Here is a 7,532-nt window from a genome sequence, read left to right as displayed (position 1 = left end):
GACCTGGCCTACACACTGACCCCCACTGAGCTATGGAATCACAGTGATTGGCACAAGACACGGGACTGTCAGTAGATAGTGAGTCACAATGGCTCACTGTCTACGGATGACCTACACTGGGAATACACCCATAGACACTATTGACTGCATCACCACCTTCTACAATGCCACTGGCACACCAGCCACTAACCACATCAAACACGCCAACACAAACACCATCAAATTTCTCATTGCCTCTGAAGACGACCTTTTTGCCTGTTTCAAGGAACCTACTTTCAGAAAACTCACACAAGCTTCACTTACTCCTGTTCTCACTATTGAACAAAAAACTAAATGCTCTGTACTTGTAAGAAATGTCGACAGCTCTGTCCTTTCAGCACCTACTACTATCAATCTCTCTCAAGACATCTCTCACAGGAATGCTATTACTGTAATGGAGATATACCCAGTGCCCAATACAAAACACCTCAAGATCCAATGTTCCTCCCCTACAGAAGCTCAAAAACTCTTGCACCATGGAATTAAAATCCTCAACACCAGCACTCCTCCCTATTTCATTAGTCCAGTTGACTATCTTCCTTTGCTGCAATGCTTTAAATGCTACAAATACAGTCATGAAACCCGGAAATGTAAAAGCCCACAAATTTGTTCAAAATGTTCTGCAGAAGGCCATTTTTACACTCAGTGCTCTGCCAACACTTTAAAATGCATCAATTGCCAAGGAGGTCATTCAGCAGTTGACAAATCTTGCCCTTTGAGAAAGCAAACCCTAAAATCTCTTCGCAATAACCAACCTCGCACTCAAGCACACCCTCATTCCTCTTCTTCAACCTCCCATAACCTATCTCATCACCAAACAGCATCAGCCACCTCAATGTCCTATGCCAGTGTCCTTAATGCTTCACCTCACCAGCAACATCATCATAATACTGCACAACAAACTCAGTCCTCTCCACCTCTCTTCCCTCACCCACCACCTCCACCTTATTCTCCTCTTCAGAACCTTGCATATGAACGAGTCACTGCCTGTGTACAAGCTGCTTACTTGAAGGCCAAGGACGATGGCCGTGACTTTGCTGACTATCTTCCAATCTTTCTCACTCATAACGGCCTTCCTAGTATCTCTGTTCCTCCTACTCAACTATTGCGCTCTGCTCCATTCTCGCCTACAGTCCTCACTCCACAAAACACCATGACTTCAGCTGAAGAAAATACTACAGTTCCCCCACAATCTCCTACCAACCCACTCCTGACTGCTACAGAAAACGGTGCCACTGACCAAACAGCACATCCTGGACTACCCCAAACTGAAGCATCCATGTCAAAGGCACTTTCAACCTCTTCTCCCAACATTGTCCCCTCCACTTCCAATCTGACTACTAACACTACAACCTCTGATACCTCTCACCCGGTCCCTGTCAACAAGTCTTCTGTCTCCCTCCATCCCCCAACAACTTCAGTCATTTCTTCTGTAACTCATCTTGTCTCGTCCCGAGCCCGTTCAGCAACCCGTTGTCTTACTCCCACCTCCCGCTGTAAATATCCTACAATTCCTACCACCATCCTCCAAGATGCACCCTCCTCAATAACTGCCCAACTCATTGAATCACGCAACCCTCATGCTCTTGTACATGCACAAAACCCCACCAGCACCCCATCAAAACCTAAAAATTCATAAAGATCATACAGTTTAATGTGCGGGCATATTTCAACATTAGACACATGGTGTCAGATTTTATTGAGATCGAGAGACCTGATGTGCTATTATTAAATAGCACATACATCACGAACTCATATAAAATCAAACATTATGGCTACACCTCTTACCAGTCACCAGATGAAGCACATGAAGGAGTTGCAATACTCATCCGTTCTTCATACAAACACGAACTCTTACACACTCATTGGCTTCACAAACATTTCCTAGCCATTAAAGTTCATACACAAATGGGGTCTCTCATCATCTGCACAACCTACACCCGTCCTAACACCGACATTCCCATGCAAGATTTCATAACTCTCTTCAACAACTCTCACTTGCCTGTTTTTCTGCTTGCAGACCTCAATGCACAACACCCTACATTCCACCACAATACCACAAATCAGCATGGCAGACAGCTTCACCAAATATACACCCAAAAACATCTATTCTTTCTTGGCCCTGATTTCCCCACTTGTTTCACACATACAGGTTCTGGCCGGCCTGATCTCATATTCACCAACAGACACGGCAGCAACTTGCAACACTTCATTTCACCAGGGCCCATTACGGGCTCTGATCATATTCCCTTAATTCTCACAGTCTCCACAAATCCTATTCTCATCCCCAGCACTCCTCAATTCTCATACCATAGGGCAAACTGGGACATGTTCAAACAACACATTGATGACACTGATCTCACTTATGAATACAATGACAAACATCACACTGACATCGACACACAAGCACGCAACATACAAGACACCATCATTCATGCAGCAAACATCTCCATTCCTAAAACAGCACACAAACCACATTTCACTTTCACCCCCTCCATTCGCTCCAAACGCCTCTTAGCTTGCTATCACACTAGATTCTTACAAAACATACATCGTCATGGACAAATACTATGGGACCTAACAGCATTAAAAAACCATATCCTTAACAGCCTAGATGAAGATCACACAAAACATTGGAAACACCTTATAGAACAAGCAGAACAATACAGAAAACTGACACCTCAAGAATTCTGGAAACTAATCAAACGATTACAAGGATCAACTCACACACCGTTTAAATACCTTCTACATAATAACAACAAAATCACTGATCCTGAAGCAGTTCTCAACATTTTTAAACACCACTGGGAACAAATCTTTCACCCTCATCCTCCTGAACCATTTGCACGCCCCAACATTGAAATAGTCGAAGACTGGATACACCAAAATAGACAAGCAACTACACCAGACGACCTCATTCACCTTGAAAATCTCAATTCAAACACTGAACTACAGACTCCCCTAACTCTAGCTGATGTCAAGACAGCTCTCATGGGCACTCGTCGTAGAGCCCCTGGTGCGTCTGGCATTGGACATATCCTTCTTAGACAACTCCCTGCTTCTATCATTACTGCTATCACTAACCTATTCAACGCCTCCCTTGCCTCTGGATACTTTCCACTCAACTTTAAGTCTGCCACAGCCGTTCTTATTCCAAAACCTGGGAAACCCCACACTGACCCAAAGAACTATAGACCCATCAGCCTTCTAGAGACACTTGGCAAAGTCTTTGAAAGGCTGATCAACCAGAGACTTAGAACCCACCTTGAACACAATGACTTACTCACTAACAAACAGTTTGGATTTCGGCCTCACCGGTCCACTCACGACGCCTTAAACATCATGACTAACTACCTCAGTATCAATCAGCACCAAAGACTTAAGACTGCACTCATCACTAAGGACGTTGAGAAGGCCTTTGACACTGTTTGGCATGACGGCTTAAAATTCAAACTATGCAACAACTTTAATCTTCCTCTTATCACCACCAAACTTCTTTCGAACTACTTAGACAATAGGACAATGAGAATTAAGTTCCTCCAACAACACTCTGACTACTTCAACTTACACGCCGGTGTTCCCCAAGGCTCTGTTCTTGCCCCAACACTCTACATCCTATACATAAACGACATTCCTGACCCTGTTCATCACACTTCATTAACCATATGTTATGCTGATGATGTCTCTCACCTTGTCACCAGCAACACCATTGATACACTAACAAACAGAGCACAAACAGAACTTGATGTTGTCACTGAGTGGGAGTACAAATGACGTATAAAAACCAACTCCAGCAAATCTAAAATCACCTACTTTTTCTGTAAAAGAACTATTCGCCCAATTCCTCTCAAACTCTATTCATACTCTCAAAATCCTACTTATATCTCTGTATCTCCCTCCTCCACAGTCCTGGGACTCACATTTGATCGACAACTACTCTTTCACACACACATAACACAGAAACATGCAATAGCTCTTCAAGCCATGAAGAAACTATACAGACTTAGATTTGCAAAACCTGACACAAAAATGCACCTTTACAAAGCACTTATTAGACCTCTCCTAACATACGCTCCACTAGCTCTTTCTCTATCTGCACGCACTAACAAAATAAAACTTCAAAGAATACAGAACAGAGCACTAAGATGGGTACTCAACACCCGATGGCAAGAGTTAAATACCAGTCAAAGTCTCCATGAAAGTACTAACATTCCTGCCCTAAATACCTACTGGAAAACTCTATCAGACAAACAAATCGATAGACTACACACTCATCATGAACAACATATTGATTTTCTCCTACACACTCTCAGACTACCACGAAACAATCATGACCTCTTCTCTACCATCCATGATCCTCTTCCTAACTCTGTATTTCGTTAAACTTTAGCTCTCAACACCCAGCATCCACTATCATTACATATTCAGCTCTCAACAACCAGCACAAACAATCCGTAAAAAAGTTCAGCCCTGACGCTCTTGAGCCAATCACTGTGATGTTGTGAGTTTGTGATGTCCCGATGTTGTCACTGAAAACACCCGACTGAGTCCCTGCCTCGAAAGCCGCAACCTAACGACACGCAGCTGGGTTTAGCCCTGGCACTTTTTCTCTTACAAATCTTCTTCCTCTCCCCCCCCCTTATCTTCTTCTGTCCCCACTTCCAAGCTCGCCCCTATGGGCATCTTCTCCTGTATTATTCTGATTCTATTCTGGGGCCGGTGGTGGGTGATGGGTGATGAGTGATGGTGTGGTGTGGTGTGGTGTTGTTAAGAGTTGATTTACGGCCAGCCAGCCAGCTGCAGCCAAGGCAGGGCAGGGCAAGGCAAGGCAAGGCAAGGCAAGGCAAGGCAAGGCAATAACAGGACAGGACAGGCAAGGCAAGGCAAGCGGGCGGGCGGGCGGGCGGGCGGGCGGGCAGGCAGGCAGGCAGGCAGGCAGGCAGGCAGGCAGGCAGGCAGCCAGGCAGGCAGGCAGGCAGGCAGGCAGGCAGGCAGGCAGGCAGGCAGGCAGCCAGCCAGCCAGCCAGCCAGCCAGCCAGGCAGCCAGCCAGCCAGCCAGCCAGGCAGGCAGGCAGCCAGCCAGTCAGCCAGCCAGCCAGCCAGCCAGCCAGCCAGCCAGCCAGCCAGCCAGCCAGCCAGGCAGGCAGCCAGCCAGCCAGCCAGCCAGCCACTCCCACTTTGTATTTATATGCATTCAATTTATATTCAAACATTATATATGTTAAGGGCCTAGTTTTAGTGTTTATTTTAAAAATGACAAACATCGAGTCGTTTTACCAGTCCTTTAGCGTTAACGGTGATGCATTTTAAAACTGAACAGAAATCACCTTTTCTGGATATATCAAATATCGAATCCGCTTAATGTGCCTACAATTCAATCATTCAAAAAATACATAATTTACATCATGCCTTTTCATAGAACAGACAATAAGATTTGAGACAATAAGAACTTTAGTTTTATAACTAAAGTTGCACAATTATACCAACTCTATGGTGGCTGGGTGGTAAGGTGTGTGGCTGGTGTTTTGGAAGTCGCGAGTTCAAACGACCCAATGGGAGTACTTTTTTTTTTTTTATGCCATACAATCTTCCTAGTACTATTATGTAGGTGTGTGTGTGTGTGTTTTTATTCATTCTTTGGTTTTATAGATGACATACATATTGACTCCTTTTACCGGTCCTTAATTAGGCTCTGGGGAAGCAATGATGGTGGTGGTGGTGGTGGTGGTGCATTTAAAACTAAACCAAAAATCACCAGTTCTGGACGCGTCAAATATCATATCCGCTTAATGTGTCTACAACCTAATTACTTAAAACTACACTATTTAATTCATTCATATCATGTGCATATTGGTCATTATGCTCATACAACCAACATAACAATTTATTTTCATTATTAGAATCATACATTTCATCAAGTAATACAGATACAAAGAGATTTTCTTTCTGAGAAGACCGTTAGTATTGGCTGGCTGGCAGGCAGGCAGGCATTTGAGGGTTATTATTTCGCCTGTTGATTGGGGGGAGGGTTGATGTGTTAGGGGGTTTTCGGTTAGGTGTGGTGGTGGTGATTGGTGGTGATTGGTGGTGAGTAGTGGTGGTGGTGGTGGTGGTGGTAGTAGGTGGGAGGGGGGGGGGAAGGGGAATGATGGTCTGTGGATTCCTTCTCCGTACCCCTTACATATAAGCAAAAACATGCCTTCCTGTGGGTATAGAAACATTAACACAAATTATATCAGTAACTGATATTGTAGCCTTTTAAACAGAAAAGATTTGTACATACAAATACTTTTAAATTATCATTTATTTGTGGAAATGGCATTTACCTCATTAAATTGATACCTCAGCATCAAGTGTCCTGCAGTGGTCCAGTGGTAAAGTGTATATAAGTGATGCGTATTCTTGGAGTTGCGAGTTCAAACCCGGATTAAGCTATATATATATATATATATATATATATATATATATATATATATATATATATATATATATATATATATATATATATATATACATGTTTTGTTTTGGTTGTTTGTTTTTGTATAAAGCCTCACACACTATCTATATTAAGCGAGTTTGTTTTAAACATGACATACATATTAATTCATTTTACCAGGCCTTATTCCACACAACTCCGTGAATTTCCCGTGGAGCCAGCCATTCAAACAAAAACAAACGAAACAAAACAAAACAAAACAAAAAACATTATTGCCAACAGCATTTGGTGTTCCCAGGCGGTCACCCATCCAAGTACTAACCAAACCCAACGTTGCTTAACTTCGCTGATCGGACGAGAAGCGGTGTTCTCAACGTGGTATGGCCGTTGGCATGAGACTGCCTACACATTGTGGCTAATAACCAACTCTTTTTTTTTTTTAAGTCATCGCGGCAGGATACGGACCTGCTTGTGGTGTCTTAATGGTAATTGTATCCTAACATATTTTTGTCTCCTTGGCATGGATATTTAACATCGTTTATTCAGTCTTGGGTTTATGTTCTTTCGCCATTTACAGACATTTTACATCTACCTACTTCCTCAGCCTGCCTTGCCAATTTCTAATGAATTTGTGGATTTTCTTTTGTAATACAAACATGTGTGTGCTCATCTGCTCTTCAGTTTTTATGATATTTGTCTCATCTGTCCTGCTTTATGATACTTTTACAAAGAACATGAACAAATGCTTCTATTTTAGAGAAGATATGGGATCCAGGTTTCGGAGCCGTAAAACCAACCGTCGTGATTGGTGGACGAGTTGCCAGGTTGCAGCTTCTGTACCGTGCCGGCACATAAATAGGTTCGGCTCAAGCGGCGGCAGCATCATTCCCCCGTGACTGTCTGAGCGTCTCTCATCACCTTGGTTGGTTCATCATCATCATGGTAGAAGCAAAGCCTACCAAGAAGGCTGCGGCTGCTGCTGCTGCTGCTGTGGTGGCCACCACCAGGAAACCTCGCGTCCAGGTTGCTCACCCGAAAACTAGTCAAATGGTTCTAG

The 7,532-nt window shown here is 43.5% G+C and overlaps 1 non-coding gene across 1 annotated transcript; it reads right to left on the bottom strand.

The window, feature by feature from the left end:
* Positions 1-6,748: 6,748 nt before the first annotated feature.
* LOC138353442 (5S ribosomal RNA) lies at positions 6,749-6,867 on the bottom strand. The gene has a single exon (XR_011223145.1). It is a non-coding gene; the product is annotated as a 5S ribosomal RNA (ribosomal RNA).
* Between the last annotated feature and the right edge of the window lie 665 nt (positions 6,868-7,532).

Source organism: Procambarus clarkii, chromosome 57, assembly GCF_040958095.1.
Source record: "Procambarus clarkii isolate CNS0578487 chromosome 57, FALCON_Pclarkii_2.0, whole genome shotgun sequence".
NCBI lineage: Eukaryota > Metazoa > Arthropoda > Malacostraca > Decapoda > Cambaridae > Procambarus > Procambarus clarkii.
Note: the sequence above shows the minus strand (reverse complement) of the source record. Positions and strands in the feature narration are given on the sequence as shown.